The sequence below is a fragment of the Pteropus medius genome, unplaced genomic scaffold (assembly GCF_902729225.1).
Source record: "Pteropus medius unplaced genomic scaffold, Ma_sr-lr_union100, whole genome shotgun sequence".
NCBI classification, from domain to species: domain Eukaryota; kingdom Metazoa; phylum Chordata; class Mammalia; order Chiroptera; family Pteropodidae; genus Pteropus; species Pteropus medius.
The window spans coordinates 7811083-7832153 of NW_024354500.1; the positions used below are offsets into that span (position 1 = coordinate 7811083).

Sequence of the window (21071 nt, forward strand, 5' to 3'; positions counted from 1 at the left end):
GTGACGGACAGAGGAGAAGTGGGTTAGGGGGGCTGGGACAATGGGGTGAAGGGCTAAAAAAGTACAAATTAGTAGCTGAGGGATGGTCATGGGGATGGGGAGCATAGGGAATGCAGTTAGCATTAATACATTGGCCAGGTGGAGGGTCAGGGGAGAGAGGGAGCAACTGGGGGGATCGTTTTATGAACTATAAAGATGTCTAACCAATGTATTGTATACTTGAAACTAAATTAAAAAATAATTTTAAAAAAACTTCATATTAAAGAACTCTTGGAGATACTTTACAACATTGAAAGCACAAAGGACAAAATGTTGAAAACTGATCCAAACTTCAAAAGGAGTCTGAAAATTCGAGGCATAGAAAAGATGCTTGTTCTGCAGCATAAAGTACAGGATAGGAAAAAGGCAAATACTGTTCAAACTGCTCTTGATAAATTTTTACAAAGAAATAAAACTTTAATCTTCATTGTTGCTAATGGTTTGAATTACAATGTACTAAATTTTACTATTTTTTTCATTTCCTTATATAGTAACAGTTTTTTTAATGTATTGACCAAATGTTTAAAGGTCCCAGAACAATTGCAATTTTCCCCACTGATTATTAAGATAGCTTATCATGGTTTCAGCATGCACTGATATCTTTATAGTACCTCAGCACCATGCAAAGTGAGCACTGTCTACAGTTACTTTTTAAGAAGGGAGGACGTTATATTGAGATGCGACACAAGGAAGAGCTTCTAGGGTCAGTGGCAAAGTTCTCCTTCCTGACCAATGCAGCGGTTATAAAGGTATTTGCCTTATAATACTTTGGTAAGCTACAAAAATGTTTCTGTGACTCAAATCCATGAGAGCAAGGGACCCATCTGTGGTCACCTTTCTAAAAGAAAAGGGGAAAAAAAAAAGCCACAGAAGTAGAAAAGTGACTTGGCAGAGGGCACAAAGGCTGCTGTCAGACATGAAACCAGAACCCAGGCCTTCCTGGCAGCCAGGTCTGCACTCTCCTCTTTTAAAGCCTGTCAGTCTCTCATGAAACAGACTTCCCCTAAAGGGCATCTTTATTGTCCATTTCCAAGAGAGGTAATTCAGTAGGTTTGAATGTGGAGGCCTGGGGTTTTAAGCTACATTACTTAATGCTGATCGGAGAGGAAAAGACAAAAAAATAGGAAGGACAAGAGTCACCAATCTTAAAATTATTTTTCTTAAATTATTTTTCAGGTGGAGAGATTAGGCTTTGCAGAGAACAGTAAAATATTTTGCTTCCCTGATCCTAGGGCAACAATACACTCAAACTTTAATGAATGCCATTTATTCTGTGGGGCCAAGCCAGCAGTGCTGTGGATTTATGATATCATAGTAGATTACAATCAATACTTGGTTTTTCCTTCTAGATTTAGCACTAGAACATAACATTTTCCCCCTCACTTAAATACCCTAACAGCCTCTTAGTTCACTTTTTTCATACAAAATCCATCATGGCTTCTATTCGCTTACTGATTTGGGGAATACGTTTTCTCTCCACTTCATATACAGCTTTCATTAACACTAACAAGGATACCTTATATAACTGGAACTCTAATTTCCATTCAGTTTAATTGGCTAGTAAATTCAGAACAAACATTAAAAGTCTCTTGTGATTTATTCTCTTACTCTCAAAGTAAATGTCCCTGACATTAAGGCAATTTCAAAAGGCTTAGAGAAAGAGGGACATAATAAGAAACTGCACAGAAGCCCTGGGGCAAAACCTGATACAGTATTTTATGTTCTATTTTTAAATGCACAAAAACATGGTCTCTTTTAATACAATCAATTATAAGCACAGTATTAGTGTTTTTGAGTCTTTAAATGCCAAAGGAATAATGTGAACCACTAAATTTAAGATTTAAAAAAACAGAAATGCACTGAGCATCAAGACAATTGGTTTTGGATATGTCAAAATAATATTATTATAAAAATATTCTATGTGTGGTGATGGATGTTAACTAGACTTTGTGATGATCACTCTGTAATATATATCTATATTAAATCACTATGTTGTACACCTGAAACTAGTATGTTACATGTCAATTATATCTCAATTAAAAAAAAACACCAATAGTCTAAAAAAATAATCAAATTTTGAAGATAAAGCTTTCTTCAAAATGGCCTTTTCTTAAGAAATTAGTAATAGAAAGGAAAAAAATCTGTGCTATCTAGAGATAAATCAGACTGGTTACATACTTCAGAGGGGGGAAAAAGGAATGATCTAGAGCTATGATTTTAATAACAATAGAATATGGCTGTTTATTTCACAGCCTTTTGAGGATGTGTTCCACAATCGTATTCTTAACTTCCTAGCAATGACAGGCTTCTGAAAAGAGGGTATAGTTTAAATTTTAGTAATTCTAATCATGCATTAAATATCCTGAATCTAAGGGAAGTCACTATTTAAAGGAATCCTTTGACAATCTTATATAGGGTTTTTGAAATGTTTTTGAAATCAGTTTCCCTAGATGTCTCCCAACAGGACGATGTCTAATTAGCTACAAGTTCTTCATTGGATGATAAAGTATTTACTTACATTTCAAAGTACAAAATATCCTGGCTTACATCCAATCAAACATCCAGATTTTAGTTCAGCAGGATAGCAGATGAAAAATGTTTAAAGGCACCTGATCCTGTTTTAAAACAGTGGTCTTAACAGCAGCAACACAGCTCCACTCAAGTATTGTGGGTGAGAGTCTTCAATTCTTCCTTCAAGTTTCAATTTATTTTTATATTTTTGGTTTGGGGGGTTTGTGGAGGGAGTCTCACTTTTTTTTCATGTTGTTTAAAAACCCAACAGGTGTCAAGGACTTTGGTATTATTCATTACTGGGTTTGCAGCTCTTTACTAAATTTTTGAATAGCAAATGGAGAAAAACAAAGGCTTCAGTGAGCAAGCCATTCATTAAGTATCATGTAACCCAGGATAATACATTCTGGAGATTAAGGAAATTATGAACAATTAAATAAGTATCCGTTCTTAAAGAGCCTATAAAGCACCAGGACTTAGGTTCTTCCTCTCATGGTAACTCCTCCTGCTATTAATTTTTACCTTGATATTAGACAGCAAACACAGGGCCTTATGCTAATTTTAGTTTTAATTTGTTCTCTCTTAGAATCAAGAGGCATACTGTGCTCCAATGTAAACCAGTCACATTTGCTAAAGCCCCAGGGCCAACTTTCTTTCCTATCATTATTTCTATCTGGAAGCAAAGCCGCAGATGGCTCTATAGGTGAGGTCAGGCAGTGAATGATTTGATTTATGGGATAAGCCCACTGCCTGGATCTCTCTGCACAAGTTCGGAATGCTGATGATTAATGCCCACTGGGCATTCCCCTACTGGTTCCAAGCTCTCCTATTAAGTAGGCAAGGCAAAAAGCATATCTAGAACTGCCAGAGAAACTATTTCTAGGGACCAAAAGACAACTTGCCACAAGGGTCTGAGTTGCTTAAAGTGTAGGCCACTTACATCATGATTGGGGGTGCTTGTTCTTAAATGTGCACCTCCCCAGACCAACTAAATCAGAATCTAGGGAATGAGGGTGGATCTTTGAATTTTAATAGATTCCTCATATGATTCTTATGCATAAGTTTGAAAAGTATTGGTCTAAAGAAGCTAGATAGCTAACTAGAAGAAAAATTTAGTAACTTGCCTGAGATAATTTAATTTAAAATCTACTTTATTTTAACTTCCTCATTAGGTAATTTTATTATCTCCACTATGAGAGTGATGTAACTGTGGGCCAGAGAGATTAAGTAAATCCTAACTAGGACCAGAGTTACTCTCAAACCAAGTTATGTTAATTTTAAGTCTAGTGAAGGGGTTAGAAAACTTTTGCTGTAAAGGAAAAGAGAGTAAATATATTGGGTTGTCTCTGTGACAACTTCTCAACTCTGCCAGTGCAGTGTGAAAATAGCCACAGGCACTATGTAAACAAATGAGTATGGCTGTGCTCTTTAATAAAACTTTATTTACAAAAACAAAAGTGGGCTAGATTTGACCTATGGCCATAATATGCTGAACTTTAGCAAATTATGGCAACATGGACACCATGAAATACAACTTTTTTGAAAATTAGGACTTAAAAGATGGTAAGTATTAATTATTTTGACTCTTTCCTTAGATAGAACAACAGCCCAATCTCAACTAGTAACAGATAAATGAAGCATTATAAAGTTGTGAATTGTGTTTCATGACTCCAACGGGGTACCGTGATCTTTCATAAGATCTTTTTTTAATCCCTCAATACGCTCCATTTGTAGCTGTTGGATGCTGGATATAACCAATGGTGCCCTCCTAGGCAGAAATTTACTTTAAGCTAATAAATAGGTCCAAATCTTACAACTTTAGTTTCCCTTACAAGCAAATAAGTAAAAGTGACACATACATTTGGTGATTGTGTAATAATTCCGAGGCAAACACTGTTTTTTTTGTTTTTTTTTTTAGGGGAAAAAAGTTTCACATGCCTGTTGCCAGCAGCCTGAAGTAATTTTAAACTGTTATGATAGCATTCATGAAGCCAATAAGACATGCATATTCTTGTTCTTTGCTAATCGTCTTCTGTTCCATCTTTCTCAAATGAACAATTTGCTACATGGGTGGATGACTCTGAGTAAATCAAATATGCTTAATTCCCTAACAAATGTATGAACTTAGATGGCTTAATCCCATTTTTATTTGATCGCACGGCAATTATGATACAACTGTTTCCTATATGGAGGGAGGTCTCATCCACACCTTACAATACGAAGACATAACATTTTGTACATAGGTGTTTGTAAAGTGAGAAATGAATTATATGAGGGTAGTTACACTTAATTGACCAGTAAAAAAGACCAGCACATTGGTATAAAAGATGGCTACTTATACACCAAAGAATTCTGTTCCCCTTTCAAAGTAAATGATTATTTCTCAGAAGCAGCTGTCCAGCCAGGGACTACATTTCCTAGACTCCTTATGAATTGGTTCTGGACAATGGAATGTGAGCAGAAGTGATGTTTTTATTTGCTGGTGGAGGTAATCTGCTATGCCTTTTACAAACTCTATTCCCACTTGCAATAACGCTGAAAACAACACATTGAAGATGGTGGCAAAACAAAATGAAAGGAGCTTTTTTAATTCCTGAGTCACTTGAAGAAGAGCTAAGTAGGAGAGCTTCCCAACCAGGAATTATAGATTTAAACTTATATGAGCTAGAAATAAATTTTTAGTAGATTAAGCCACTGATATTTGGAGATATTTGTTACAGCAGTTAGCCAACCTTAACAGAATATATTTGAATTAGATAAAAGAGTTAAATCATGATATATTGAAGGGTTTCTAAGCTAAATGAAATATTGAGGAATCAAATGTGTAAGAATAAGAAAAGCAAGCTACAATTTTTACATTTATGCAATTGATTCATATGAGTTAAAAACCAGTCTGAGCGACTAGATAGCCCCATTTATTAAATAAATCCTGATACTTAACATCTTTTACAACAATATATCAATGCAGTGGCTCACCTAAATCATTGGATACTACACAAGGTAGAATGCATTGTATGATATATATACAGTACATTTAAAACATAAATATAAATCAGAAGATGATCTTAAAATTAAATCTGCATTCCCCGAAGTGGAATTTACAGAACTTGAGTCATTCAGTGCCACTTAATGAGGTTTTTCCATAGTTATGTACCTCAAGTATTATTTTCTTATTTTTCTGGAGCCTAAGGAGGGTAAGGAGAGATGTGGCAGTTGTGAGGCTGAGTCTTGCACAGACTTCAGCTCTCCATCTTCCTGACTGGGGACTCCAAGATAGTTTACTCTCGGCTCCTCCGGTCCTTGAGCAATGGGTCCTGGAGTCTGTAGGATACAGGTTAATGGCCAGAGGCTCAGAGGGAAAAGAACTGTTCAGGCTTACACCAGATTTGAACAGAAAGAAAGCCTCTGGAGTTGGTAGGAAAGATATACCAGAGCACTGAAAGAGGCTGACACCCAAGTGAATGAGCCTATTATGGGGTGGGTAGAGCTTTGAAAACGGTATTTTCTTGTAGTGCTTACTAACCATTTTTGGGTTAGGGAGCGATTTAAGAATCTGATGAAAGCTATGGAATGTCTTCCCTCTTAAATATACATATAAACATTCACTTAAATACTTATATGTAAATCTGGGAGTTCTTCGAGTATCTGTAGCCCACCAATGAAGCCTAGATTAAGAATTCCTATGTTAGTGGAGGATTTAATAGCCACCCTTCAGATTGGTAAAAGAATGTACTAGCAATGCAGATACTTCCCTACACAAGAGAGAACATAGCTATTTCTTACATTTCTTCTCCAAGGACTAGGGACATGAAGGAGGAGGGGAAAAGAGGTACTAATGTCACTCCTTGGCTTTTCTGATCATCCTGACCTTTCCCTAACTTCTGTGCCTTGGTACAGTCCAGCAGTGGGGCACCATCGATGGAATTTTTAACTTTTTTAAACTTTATTTTGAAATAATATGTCTCACATAGAAGTTGCAAAAATAATACATGAACCAGAAACACATTATGCTAAGGGAAATAAACCAGTCACAAAAGGACAAATATTGTATGATTCCACTTATCTGAGGCATCTAGAGTAGTCAAATTGATAAAGTATAAGAGTGGTTACCAGGGGCTGGGGGGAAGGGATAGGGAGTTATAGCTCAATGGGTACAGAGTTTCAGTTTGGGATGATGAAAAAGTTTTGGAGATGGATGGTGGTGATGGGTGCACAACACTGTGAATATAATTAATGCCAGTGAACTGCATACTTAAAAATTATTAAAATGGTAAATTTTGTTATGTATATTTTATCACAATAAGGAAAATAGTACAGAGAATTCCCATGTATCCTATATCCCAATAATACCTTACATAACCACAGTATAATTAGCAAAACAAGGAAATTGGTATTGGTATAATATATTAACTAAACTGTAGCCCTTATTTGATTTCACTTTTTCCATGCACTTACTCTGTATCCTTGTGTGTGCATATGTGTGTGTGTGTGTGTGTGTGTGTAGTTCTATAAATTTTATCACATACATAGATTCGTGTAACCACCACCACAATCAGGGTACAGAACTGTTTCAAATCCCCATTTCTCAGGAAACCGAGACATAAAGAGGTTAGGCAAATTGTCAAAATTTTTACAACCAATAGGTGACAGAGCAAGACATCAAACCCAGTAAGGTCAGCTCTGCAACAAACTGCTGGTTACCAGATGGGAGGGGGGTTGGGGGACTGAGTTAAAAAGGCGAAGGGATTAAGAAGCACATATTGGCAGTTACGAAATAGTCACTGAGATATAAAGTACAGCATAGGGAATAGAGTCGATAATATTATAATACTCGGCCATAAGAAGAGATGAAATACTGCCATTTGCGACAACATGGATGGAACTCGAGATAATCATGCTAAGCGAAATAAGCCAGACAGAAAAAGTTGAAAATCACATGATATCACTTATATGCGGGATATAAACCTAAAAGCAACAAATGAGCAGGACAAACAAACAGAGACTCATGGACATGGACTATAGACTAGTGGTTACCAGAGGACTACAGACTACTGGTTACTAGTGGGTGGAGGGGGAGGTAGATGGGGTAAAGGGGGTCAAAATAGGGAGATAGGGGGAGGGTGAAGTGCGTGAAGGGGATCAAATATATGGTAGCTGAAGGAAACTGAACTTTGGGTGATAAACACACAATAGACTATACAGATGTCAAATGATAATGTACACCTGAAATTATATATTTGTATTAACCAATGTTACCCCCAATAAACTTAATTAAAAATAAATAAATAATTAAATGAATAAGTAAATAAATAAATAAAAATAAAATGCATTGCCTATAAAAAATAATAATAATATTGTAATAACTATGTATGGTGTTAAGTGGGTACCAGACTTATCAGGAGGATCACCTCACAAATTATGTGTCTAACCACTATACTGTACACCTGAAACTAATACAATATTGAATGTCAACTGTAATTGAAAATTTTTAATTAAAAAAAAAAAGATGAGTTCTGAAGCCCATGCCTCTTAATCAAAGATGGCTATAAGTATTGACAGGACATATCTAGGATGCTCAAATGCATCCATATATACCCACTCAAGAAGTCTGCTTTCTGGTACTTGGATATTTTACACTATATATGGCATAATATAAAATAAGATACAGTGCATCTCAGCACTCTACCTAAATTTGGTCAAATTCAGAATTTCATGTGGGGACTTACAGTTCACTTGGCATTTCTAGTTAAAAAATAAGTTTAAAAGCTGTCATGAGACATATTATCCCTGACAAAGAAAGAGACATAACTTTTAGCTCAGTGAAAAATCTGAATGAAATTTTCCAAGTTGATTGTTCATGATTTGGTTTATTTTTATTCTCAATAATAAATTCAAATCACTATCTTAGAAGCATGATAAAATAGGTCACCTCTGTCATGACATTTTTATCTCTCATTAAGCAGATATTTTAGTTATTAGAACATCTAAATAACTCCATTATGGGAACAAGTTGTCTTTTAATACATTTGACTAATACTGAATTTTCTTGAGTAATTTTCAAAGCTTTTAACGTGATTTACTTTTCTGATTATAAACTTAATATATGTTCATTGCAGAAAGTCTATAAACTTTCATAAAGATGCAGAGGGGGAAAAGCCCCAATACTCCTAAAACTCACCACCTAAGGCAATTTCCTTGCATATCAGATTCCTGTGGGACTTTCCTAGTTAGAATAAAATGCAGACATTTTTAAAAACTGAAAACTCTAATTCACGGAAATACAAATATAAATTTTCTGACCTTGGAATCAAGTTTTAAAATAAAATGGTACTTTTGGTTTATATTCTAAAATGTGAATACATGCATACAAAGTCTTAAAAGACACTACACAATAAGCTACTGATATTCATAATAAAATGAAATCATCAAGTTACATCAGGTTAACAATCTCACTAGTTCTCTTCAGTCCACAAACCATCAGGTTGATTCAAGGGCTCCTCTCTCTAGGAGTGTAGAAGAACAAAAGTTGCTTTTACACTAGGACTAAGTATCATTTCACAGAACTATACACTTTTAAAAGAAATATTTTGATCCGGTCCCCTTATTTATAAGTGAAGAGAAAACTGAGGCTCTGAGAAATTATCTACAGCTCCACAGTGAGTTGGTGGCCAAGACTATGCCAAGTTCTCTGATGCCTTTCCATTCTCTTAAGGCCCAGGATGCACCCCTCCATCTCCCACTGCCTTACCCAAATGGACCAGAAAATGGAGAGTGGGGTTTCTAATGTTAATGTGGAAAACGTCACAACCTTGGGAGAACTAAGGTTTATAGCCATCTTTTATCTACTTCATATCTGTATGGAAAATTGACCTATTCTTTTGTTTCTATTCATTTTAGAAACATTTCTCAAAGCATATGTCCTTTATAAAAACAAAATCAAACACAAAAAAAGGCCTTGTTGAATCCCCTTTAGCTTTTAAGAATTGTTTACAAAAAGGAGAAAACAATTCATTTTAATCTACGTTTGATTACCTACAAAGTAGTTTTGTACTTTATACCCTAAAACCATGTTGAGATTAGATATAATCAGCCTAACCCAGGGAAATTTTTATTTACTTTTTTAAAAAGGAGCAATACAATAAAGAAAATGCTGATAATTTATCTATGGGCATCGAATGGAAAAAAGAAAATAATTTGTTAACAAGGATCACATAGTTTCTCCCTCCCCCCCGCAACACAAATATCCAAATTTTATAGAGGAAAAAAAAAACATTAGGAACCAAAACAAACAAATAAAAATTGTATCCACCTATATTTGTGTCAATTTGGAAGCATCACAAATGGTTCTGTACAAGCTTCCCAAAGTCAAAGGATGAAGCAACAATAAAAATTAACAACTACACTAGGGAAACATCACTGATAAGTGTATTCTCACAAATTGTTAAAATATCACCAGGTCCTAACTTCGGCTTGCGGTTTGGACCATAAACAGGACAAGGGAGGAAAGGTCTATGTCTCCTGAATGGCACCATGATAACCATCTGCGACATCATTATTCAAGTCAGCCTTTCCTTGGATGATTAACAAGTATTATTTATTGATAGGAAATAGCATGCGATGCTTTGCAGTTTAACAAAACTGTTTCATCTGTGGAGATTATCTGCCTCTCTGTGCTGCAAGTATATGCATAAATTAAACCTTACTCAAAATACTTTCAGGCCTGTAACCCACGTCCAAACTTCCTAAGACATAAGACAATATACCCTCCTCCCAATAACAGAAGTCCACTGGTCCAGGCTCAGGCCTTCTTCCTCAAGTCAGTTACGACCTCTTCCCCAAACGAGGACACATATTGACAAGCGAAAATGAGCACTCCCACAATGGTTTAAAAAAATCAACAAGTGCCACAGTGGTACACCAGAGTTTTCTGTTTGAAAACTGATAAATCATTCTACAGTGTGAACTAACTACTTCACAAATTATTTGCTAAGATTGAGATTTCAGGCACTGACTATTCTTACAAGGGGACAATGATATATAACTATTACGGGACATTTATTTAGTACTATTTAACAATCATTAAACAGCTACCATTTCTTGAGACTATTATATTTCAGGCCCTTTATGGATGCTCTTATGTACATTGTCTAGTTTAATCCTCTCAATGACTCTACTAGAAGGCTTTAACCACTCCATTTTATATAGATGAGAAAACCAAGACTTAGCCCACTCTACACAGAAGCTTAACTTGGGGCTATTTCAAGCAGACCCTTTCCTTTGTAACTGCTCTCTCCCACAAGGGAGTTTTACCTTAGACCAACAATTCCCAAACTGTACATCAGTACTCTAGGTGCTGTAGCAAATTCATAGGGGCAACTTAGGATATTTGAAAATTTCAAAGGAAATGTACACCGTGTCCTTAACATGTGGGACACTCTGAACCTACAAACTGGAGATAGTTCACAGTCTCCACATTAGATCACATTACATTCCTATCAATGACACCATATTTTTGCAAAGCTTAGGTTTCCAGTGGTTGCTATGATAAAAAGCAAGTGCTGCAGAAAAATTAACGTGAAACAAAATGAGAGCAGTGGTATCCAATATGATCCCAAGATCTATGAAATAGTACAAGCACACATATCCCGTTTATAATTGTGGTTATTTAAGAATGACATAAAAATATTTTTTCTTTCAGTTTATGTGTATTATTTTTTTCAAACAGCTTCTTTATTGTTAGGATAGAAACACTTATCACATTGTTTGAACCTTACTACTACTAACTATTTAAATCTAGGGGCAATGTAAAAAATTACTGAGATACTAAGGGCCCTATGAACCACATTTAGGATTCTTTGCTTTAACAAAGAAGTGATAGCATTGTGCAAGATTCACCAAGGAGAGCTGTGTGACCCTGAAGAAATAACTTAAAAACAAAGTCCACAGCCCAAAGATCATAACTAGGAAAAGAAGAACTTGAGTTAAAATCAGCTTAATCCTTCAAATCTCATTTGTATTTTTAAAAAAACTTTTAAAACACATGCACATAAATTACTGTTTTTCCAATTCATAGAGACTCAAGCAAAGCTTTTAAAATTACAGCCTCCAAGCTATGTTGGAAGAGACTGGGCCTCCCCTACGCAGACAGAACACACCCATGGAGGCTGTGCCAAGGAAAAGGGAGCTTGAGAAAGAAACTGCCCCATTCCAGCACTTTGATACTTTCAGCTTTTTTGTGGTTTGTATTTTACTCTCAATATCTTGTTTTTAAGTTCTACATGAATGCTTCTTTGGATACTTTCCTTCCACAGGATTTTTCATATGTCAACTGATAGTGGTGGGCACCAACTCAACACCAAAAGGAGTCCCCATTTTGGGGTGCTTTCAATTTGAGGTACAGTGAAGAAAACTTTATTCAGTGCAAATCGCTCAATTGTGATACAGCATGACTAGAACAGCATGGTTGTGGAACAGCTCAATAGTGTTACAACTCAATTATGAAAAGTACAGCTGCGGCGCAGCCCTAGGACAGGGCTCTGCTCTAGAGAGATCTAACACTGGCTCCCAACTCCAGCGAAAAGGGAAAACTCACTCTCTAAGACAGAGAGGAGCTGACTTATATAAAGAGAAGTCCCTGCTCCTGGTCACTGATTGGTCTGTCTTCATGCAAATGAGGACTCCAAATCTTCACGGTTAGACTGGTCCAAAAAAAGCACTGTCCTGATTGGTCAAAATAGAGTTGCTCTGATTGGTCAGTGAAGATACTAATGTGAATAAGCTGCACAGCTCCAATGAAATAGGGAAAATCTCAGTCCTATTGGTTGAAATATGATTCCAGGAACTCCTTTATAAGGGTTGACTCAGATGGCAGGAATACAATGCAGGCAAGTTCACTGCAGGTTGCAAGTGGTTTAGAGCAGTCTTCTCCCTGAAGCATGGCTTACATGAAGAGCCCCTGTTTAGAAATAGCTGCTAGGCTCTGTTTTCAAATTTGAGCCCAGTTAGCCACGAAGATCCTTCTTAATAGTTATGTCTTTCTTGGTGTCAACATATGTAAGATATTAAGTGTAAAAAGAAAGAAGAAAATTAATAAGAATCCAGACTAGTGGTTCCTTGAGGGGAGAAGAAGTGAGTGGATACCATGAGGAGGGGTACTGGGGGCTCTTAGGTCCTGGGGATGCTCTAGTTCTTCAACAGGGTAATGGGTACTTGGGTGTGTGTTCTGTTCCTCTTCTTTAAATTGTACTTCTAAGTTTTATAATTTCCGAATGCATATTTCACAGTGGCCGCACCAGAATTTCTATATGGGAGAGCCTTGGGAGTTGGAAGTGTGCCTTGTCTCTAAGCAGAGTTGGATCACAAGCTATCTATTTTACTTGAGTATACGCTTATCTACAGGCTCTGGAGAGGTAGATGAGTTTAAGTTGGAAGCTAAGGTTACTTTTTGGTGCTACCACCAACAAACAAGGAGTTAACAAATTATTATTTCTTTATCACCTTTGATTTATACCTCCCAACAATGTGCAAGTATTGTTTTTTTGGTCTCTTTTATTTCTCTTCACCCTTTTTCTACTCTCTCTCTCCACTTACAACCTGGAGCACGGGTCCCCAACCCCCAGGCCACAAATCACACTCTGTGACCTCTAAGGAACCAGGAGGCACAGCAAGAGGTGAGTGGCAGGCAAGCCAGTGAAGTTTCATCTATATTTGCAGCTGCTCTCCAGCACTAGCATCACTGCCTCAGCTCTATCTCAGATCATCAGGCATTAGAATCTCATAGGAGCATCAGTCCCTGGTCCCAGAAAGGTTGGGCACTGACCTAGAGGACAGAAAATTCTTCCGATTTTAATTTATACTCTTAATTTTTAAAAAATTCTTTGTTGACCATACGCTAAGCACCTGCTAGGGATAATAGAAGCTCAACATGTATAGTTGCACCTACTAAGCTTAAGAACAAGGCTGCTGTTGCTATTTTAAGGGTGGGAGACCTCCGTCAAGGACAATCAGTGCAGTGCGAGACCATGGTGGACCAAGGTGTGTTTGCCTTGACATTACCTAAACATGAATGAAATCATCATCCAACAGCTTTACGAAAAGGATGCCTAACGTCCAAGAGCATTATGCCAAGCATTTTACTAGCATAATTTTATTTCATTTTCCCAATAATACTAGGAGGTTATGTATAATACACTCAGTTTACAGTTCTAAAACCTGAGGCTCAAATTAGTGGGTTTTGCAAAATCACACACCTAACAAGTGGTGGCATCAAGACTCAATCTCATGACCCCAAAGTGGATCTCTTTACCACCACTTGAACCACCTCACTGTGCTTGAAGGGAAAACACTGACCAGCTTTAGGAAACTGAAGCCCCTCTCCAGTCACAAGTAAAGCTCCATTTCCCCTCCCGCCCCTCAATCTACCGGAAGCACTACACTGAAATTCCCAAGACAAGTGTCCTACGGGTAAGCTGATATCTGAGCTCAAACCAAACAACGAGCTCGCTTCTTCGGGCCCTGAGAGATGCCACTTGCTAACTCTACAAAGCTTAATTCCAGCCAGAGCGGATGTTCCCGGGACAGGAGAACAGCTCCCACCCTTCCGCGCCTGCACCCCTTTCGTGAGGGGAAGGGAAGCAGACTGCTGGTGCGTCCGAACCGAGCCTGGTCACTCTGAGGCCGGCCCGAAGGCCCGGGGACGGCGGGGGGCGCCAGACAAGTGGGGACCCTCCTTTGAGCCTGCAGACCGCTTCCGGGAGAAATACCTGGTGACCCCTCCGCAACACTACCCGCGCCACCACTTTCCTCAAACTCGATGGAGAAAGAGGAGTGTACGAGCAAAGACGAGAAAGTTCTCCTCCCCGACCCCTCGCAAAGTTCTATATTCTAGGGAAACAAGTGAAGCAAATCGTTAAGGGAGGTAGGTATCCCCAGGAAGACGCCTCTCCGGCCCCGGCTTTCTCTGAGGCCGCAGGAAAGGGGGCAAGGCACTCCGTCTGGGTCTCCTCTCCAATCAGACAGCGGTCTCAGGGCGCCCTAAGAGCAGCGCCCCCATCCTCGACATCGTCCTCCCCAGATCAGAGGTCCCCAGGGAGTAGGGGGGCGCCGGCCTTCAGATCGCACCGTACCTTTCTCTCCCGCGCTGGACGTCCGCAGGAACCGATGCGGGGGACAGGGTGGGGGGCAAAGGGAGGCGATGGGGACGGGCTCCCGCTGACTCCCGCGGCGCCTGGGCCTCGGCGCCACCCAGCGCCGCCGCCTCCAGCCGCCCGCTTGCCAGGCTGCGCTCCTCGCTCCCGCAGGTTACCTGTGGCCGCGTCCGCCGCGCCCGCCGCCCGCAGGGCCCTCCGCCCCGCCCCGCCCGCGACTCCGAAGCTGGGGCCGCAGCGCCCCGCAGCGGCCGGCGGGGCACGGTGGGCGACCGTCGGAGGTGGGGCCCCGAGGCCTTTGGGCTGTCCCTGGTCCGCAGCCCGCTCGCCGCTTAAGCGGCTGCCCCTTCTGCCTTGGCTAAAGAGGCCTCCTTCTCAAAGTGGGAGAAAAGGGGACTGCGGTGGGGTGAGGTTTTCCGGATAGGGGTTGCCAGGAGGTTTATTAGAGGAAGAGGGGACTCTAGAGGAGAAACCATCCCTCAACCAGTGGCCAAGTGGATATTTCGATATACCTGTTCACTTAACTGGGTCGCTCAATGAAAGTGAACAATGACGAATGATCCAGAGAGCTGGAGAGGCTAAAGGAAGCCTTTATTTCAAACATCTTGTCTGTTGGTCTTGTTGGAACCATCCATACGAAACAGGCAAAATCATTGAGCCTTCCTGACTCCTATATTCAAAGCACACTTGACATATCATTAACTTGGTCTGTTTTTGTTTTGTTTTGTTTTTTCACCGTTACTTCTTCAGTATCTAGAAGAGTTCCCTGAGCATAGTAAGTACTCAATGAATTATTTTTGAGTGAATGTGTGAACGATGGGACCTCATTCAACCTTTCGAAGAAGCATGGCAGGTATCTGCTCTCCAAACACAGAGAGCTGGACCCGTAGATGGAGTTGTTTTAGTCTTATCCAAGGTTCAGGACAAGCTTATTTTGAACCTAATGATTTTTTTTTTTTCTTTCGGTCCTCTCTGAAAGAGGTCTGGTTTCCAGAAGGGAAAGAAATTCTGGATCACCTACTTCGTTTTATTACTTTTGTCTCCCTCTCTCCTTCAGGGAGCATTAGGCAGAAGAAAGCCAAATAGTCCCTACCCATACCAGGAAAGGGTAAGTGATTGCTTTTCCTGTATTTCTTCCCAACTTCCCCAACCCCATAGTCAGAGCTGCAGTTTTACTCAGCAGAGTGAAACCTTTCTTCTGAGTGTCTTTTAGCCTTCTTCAGATTTGTTCCCCATCCCTGCCACCCCCTGTCTAGAGCTGTTAGGAGAACACAATTCCTTTTCCTGTCCATCAGTAACTATGAATTTCTCTGCAGGAAGGTCACCAATGAGTTCTAGGTGAATCCCCCAAAGTCAAGGTATGTATGCACAACCTTTCAACCTAATCATTCCTTTCTTACACTTTTCCAGATTAAAGAGTTTTCTTAGCTAGTCTCTTAAATAAACTTCCAAAGATCCAGAGTGCTCTATTCCTGTGGGAGGCTTTTATAACATCACCATAAAGTAGTAATGAGATGGAGTTTTAAGTTACATTTATGGGCAGTCAGAGCAATCACACATTAATTTTGCTGAAAGGAACAGAAAGCCTAAGCCAGCTGGTAAGACATGTGAATGTTGCTGGGAGCTGATGATCTGCAGTTGTTCCCAGACCTTGATGAATGGGAGTTCCTGGTATGGGGATCTCATGAGAGCCAAAGCAAGCAGTGCATGAGAGCTGCTTGGAGATCTTGCTTGCTATCTTCAAGTGGGAACACAGTCTCTGGGCAACCAATGAAAGGAGACTCCTAAACCTCTTTCTATATGAGGAAGGCTCCCAGCCCACAGTTGGGTTCTTGCCCCTGGGCTAAGTTTAACCACAGTCAGCCTCATAAATCCACTCTACCACTCCTTCCTTCTGCCTCATGAGAAGGAAGTCTGCTCTGCCAATAATGTTTTGTGAGAATATAATCCACTCTGATTTCCAGAAATACTTCTTTAACAAGATGACTGCACTAGCTGTCTTTCACATTGTTAGCATCAATTCATCCTTCAACCGCCATTCTGGCTTCTATCCCTGCCACTTCATGAAACTGCTTTTGCTAAGTCTTCTACTTAAGAAATCTTTTATGTGCCCCTCCATGATCATATCCTCCTTCTCCTCCAGAAGAAACCACCATCCTGAATTTCGTGATAATAATTCTCTTATCATGAATATAAATAGTATCCCTAAACACTACATTGTTTAGTTTTGCCTCATTTTGGACTTTTTATAAATGGAGACGTTCTGTGTGATTCCTATGCAACTTGCTTTTTTCGTTCAGCATTCTGTTTCTGAGATTCAGCCGCTCAATCTATCTGCTATAAAATATTCCATTGTAAGAAGATACCACAATTTATTTACCCAGTCTGCTTTTGGATACTGGGTTGGCTCCAGTTTTTGCTATTGCAATAATGTTGCTGTGAACATTCTTAAATATCTCTCCTGATGTATGCGTGCAAGAGTTTCTAGGAAATATATCTAGAAGTGAAATCATTTGGTCTTACAATAAGTATGTGTTTGAATTTACTAGGTTATGCCAAGTTGTTTTCTAAACTGATTATACCAATTTTCATTCCCATCGGCAATGTAGGAGAGTCCCCTTGCTCCACATTTTTGCTAGTGCTTTTTTTTATGTGGGTAGGGGGGTGGAGTGTGAAATAATTTCTCATTAAGGCTGTTATTTGTATTTCTCCGATCACTAATATGATTAAACATCTTTAATGTTTAATAACTATTCTTATTTTCTCTTTTGTTATTTGGTCATGTTTTTTTGCCCTGTTTCATGTGTTTTGAGAAATCCTTCCTGACCCTGAGAATATAAAAATATTCTCCCATGTTCTTTTCTAAAAGTTTAAGTTTTGCCTTTCACTTTAAGTTCACATTCCATCTGAAATTGATTTCTCTTTTCATTTGCAATGCCGGCACTACCTTGTAATGGGTTTCCATGTATGTATGGGTCTGCTTGGGTTCTCTATTTTGTTCCTATCCCTGAGCAAGTACCATACTGCCTGAAAATCTGTGGTTTTATATTAAATCTTCTGATCATGGAAGTCCTACCCTTACTTATTTCTTTTTCATCTTCATAAGGATCTCAAGTATTCTTAGTTCTTTGCCCTTCCATAGACGTTTTGGAATTAGCTTGTCAGGCCCAATGAAAAATTTGGGATTTCAGTTTGGAATTGCTTACAGTGGATCTATGTGGTGAATTACATTATTTATTTACAACTCTTTGTTCCCTTATCGCCTTTGCCATGCTCTCTTATAGTGGTGTAGAATCTTTGCCCTACTGGTTTTGGGGCTTGTGTAACTTGGCTTTACCATATTAGAGCAGAAGCTTTAAATATGTTGTGTGTTTTAGTGCTTCTTCCATCTGGCTTGAGCTTTTGCCTTTTGCCATGAGAATATCATGTCCCAAAGAGTTACTGTTCCTTCAGCTGAAATCTCAGAATGAGAAGACATGTGAAATTATTCAGAGCCCAGTATATATGGTACATGTATGAGGTACATGGTAGATACATTTACGGGTTTCTGTTCAGTTTATTACCCTTTGTTAAGAACTGCATCCCCACTCATGAGAGTAGACCTCTGTAGCCATCAACTATACCCCCAGCCACAGTGGATCGTATAATTAATTCAGCATATTTATTGGTATTTGACCATCATCAAGCTACCATATTGCACATAGAACACAGTATAAATGGATGTGCCCTGGAATTGTGCTTTATGGAGATTCTGACCACTGCGTTAGGCATGGAGGACAGACAGAATGGTGAGCAAAAGCAGATGGTCCTAGAGTCTAGTGGTGAATACAATCTTCAATCGAATATTAAATTATAGCTGAGTAAATGCGTCGAAGGAGTATCACTACATGATAGTATGTAAAGTATGATTGGAGAAGGAATTAGGCCAGGAGTGGACCACTGGCCCAAACTCAACTAATCAGATTTTCTTGCCTGGGAATCAAAGATAATAATAACTAGTACTTACATATTGTTTACTGTTTTAAAATATTTTATGTAGTTTAAAGAATTTCATTCTTCCTACAACCTTTTTGAGGTATATAACATCATCAGTTTAGAGATGATGAAATCGAGGCACAGAGAGGTTAGGTAACTTAGTCCAGATCACACAGCTAGTTAGTGGTGGAGCTAGGATATGAACCAAGGAAGCCTAGTTCCAGAGCCTGGGCCCACTATCATTAGGAAAAAGAAAATGGGGTAGCCATCTCCTGCCATCTGGTGGGAAAGGCACAGAAAGCCAGTTTTCAAGCAGAGAGAGAAGAATGAAGTGAGAAGTACTAAGAGAAGTAAAAACAAGTTCCCTTTCTTATGAAGCCTCAATTATCTCCTATATTATCCTGAGACACCTTTACCAGGATTCTCTGAATATGATATAACTTTGTAACTTCACCACCAAGTATATGACCAGGTTTCATCCATCCATCCATCCATCCATACCTCTCTACCTCCACTTATGAAGGGTATATATTGTGTCAGTTGGAATACATTCTATTGCAAATCTCAGAACAGCCTACCTTCAGTGGCTTAAGCAGAACTTCCCAATGGATTTGCCATCACCGCTTGTATTCCATAAATAGGTTACAGATATGACCAAGTTATTAATCCCCTCAACATTTGGGGCAGCTGGGCAGGGTCTAAGGTGGCCAGAGTCTCTGGGCCAGTCACTTCTGCCTGCAAGTAGTTTGTGTTTTTTGTCATCATGGTATACAAATCATGTTTATGTGCACCATGACTGGACAAGATGGGGAAGCACTGGCTTAAGGAATGGACTTCTAATTTTCTCATGAAATAAGAAGTTTGGGGGTAGATATTTCCAGGATTGAGTACAGCAGTGCAGCAAGGTTATCCAGTCTCTTTTCTTTCAATTCTGTCATTCCCACCATAGGCTTTTGGTCTTAGGCCTGTTACCTCATGGTTGCAAGATGGCTTTTCTACCTCCAGGTACCATATTCTTACACAACTATGTTCAAAGACACAAAGGGTGATATGAGGGGGCTCTTCTGATTCATTGGCCTCTTTTATCAGGAAGTAAACTCTTTCCTTGAAGTTCCCCAGCAGGACTCCTCTTTACTTCTTACTGACCAGAAGTAAAGGAGTCTCAGAGTATAAGTATCTGACTTTTTCCATCTCTAGTTTGGGAAACATGCAAGTGATAAGAGCCTGGGAATGGCTGCTAAGTAGCTGACTGGCAGTGTCTGCCACTTTTGTAGGTAACATTAAATGATACGTATAAGTGACGGCTCCTGGATTTCATTCCAGTGGATTTTTAGTAAAGTAATTTGTTCTGGAGAATCTGCTTTCTTGTATCATTGAATTTATAAGTTGTTATAACTTTACCAGCCAGAGTAAGGTTTGCCAAGTCCAAACTGATCTACAGACATGTGGAATTTTTAATACCCCTGTTTAGTTGGCTCTATTGTCAAGAGCTTTCTGCTCTCATTTTGTGTCTTTAAAAGTCCACATGAATAAAAAGTTATTTTTTTATAGAAATTCATATATAACAATTTCATCTCAGTAGTTTGAGACTTTTCTCAGATAATTACAAATGTTATCTTTAGTTCATCTTTGTGGCTTGTACTTGGAAAAATTCATTATTTATTCCCAAGACAACATGATAGACATCTAAGAAATGGCCAAAATTATAGGATTAAAGGAGATTTACTTGTGGCAATACACAGTAACTAGAATGTTAGAAATCAAGGACCTTGATTCACTTTCCGCCCCCAGTCCTCTTCCTATCTGTCTTACTTATTTCAATAAATGGCATTACCATACAGCTAGTTGTCAAACCAAATGCCTGAAAAAAGTCCTTCCTCTGACCATCCATGTTAAATAAGCTATCAATAAAACTTATCTATTCTACCTCTGAAATTTATGTCAAATATATCCACTTCTCTCAATTTCCACTGTCTCTACTCATTTCTCTTTTGTACAATGACAGTGACCTCCTAACTATTATTTTCTGCTTCCACCTTTAAATCTACAACCCATTTTCCTCATATTGGTCAGAATATATGTATCAGTCATCTACTGCTGTGTAAAAAACCACCCCAAATCTTAATGGCTTTAAAAAACAAACATTTTATCAGCTCATGATTCTGTAGGTTGGCTGAGCAAGGATCAGCTGGAACAGCAACTCTGCATTCCATGTGGGGTGGGCTGGACTTGCCTCATGTGGCTGCAATTTGTGCTGGAGAATCCAAGATGGTGTCACTCACATGTCTGGCCCCTCAGCTGGGATGACTTAAATGCTGGGACCTTTTACACTTGTGCTCAGCATCCTTCAGGGCCTCTCTGTTCATGGGGCCTCTCTAGCAGGCTGGCCCAAACTTCTCT

General features: G+C 39.1%; 1 protein-coding gene across 1 annotated transcript in view; it reads right to left on the reverse strand.

Moving 5' to 3' along the window:
- The window catches only part of ANKRD6 (ankyrin repeat domain 6), a 173578-nt gene extending 158683 nt beyond the window's left edge, over positions 1-14895 (reverse strand). Inside the window, exon 1 of the mRNA XM_039853070.1 lies at positions 14676-14895. The gene's annotated coding sequence lies outside the window, so the exon portion shown is untranslated. The remainder of the gene's footprint in view (positions 1-14675) is intronic.
- Between the last annotated feature and the right edge of the window lie 6176 nt (positions 14896-21071).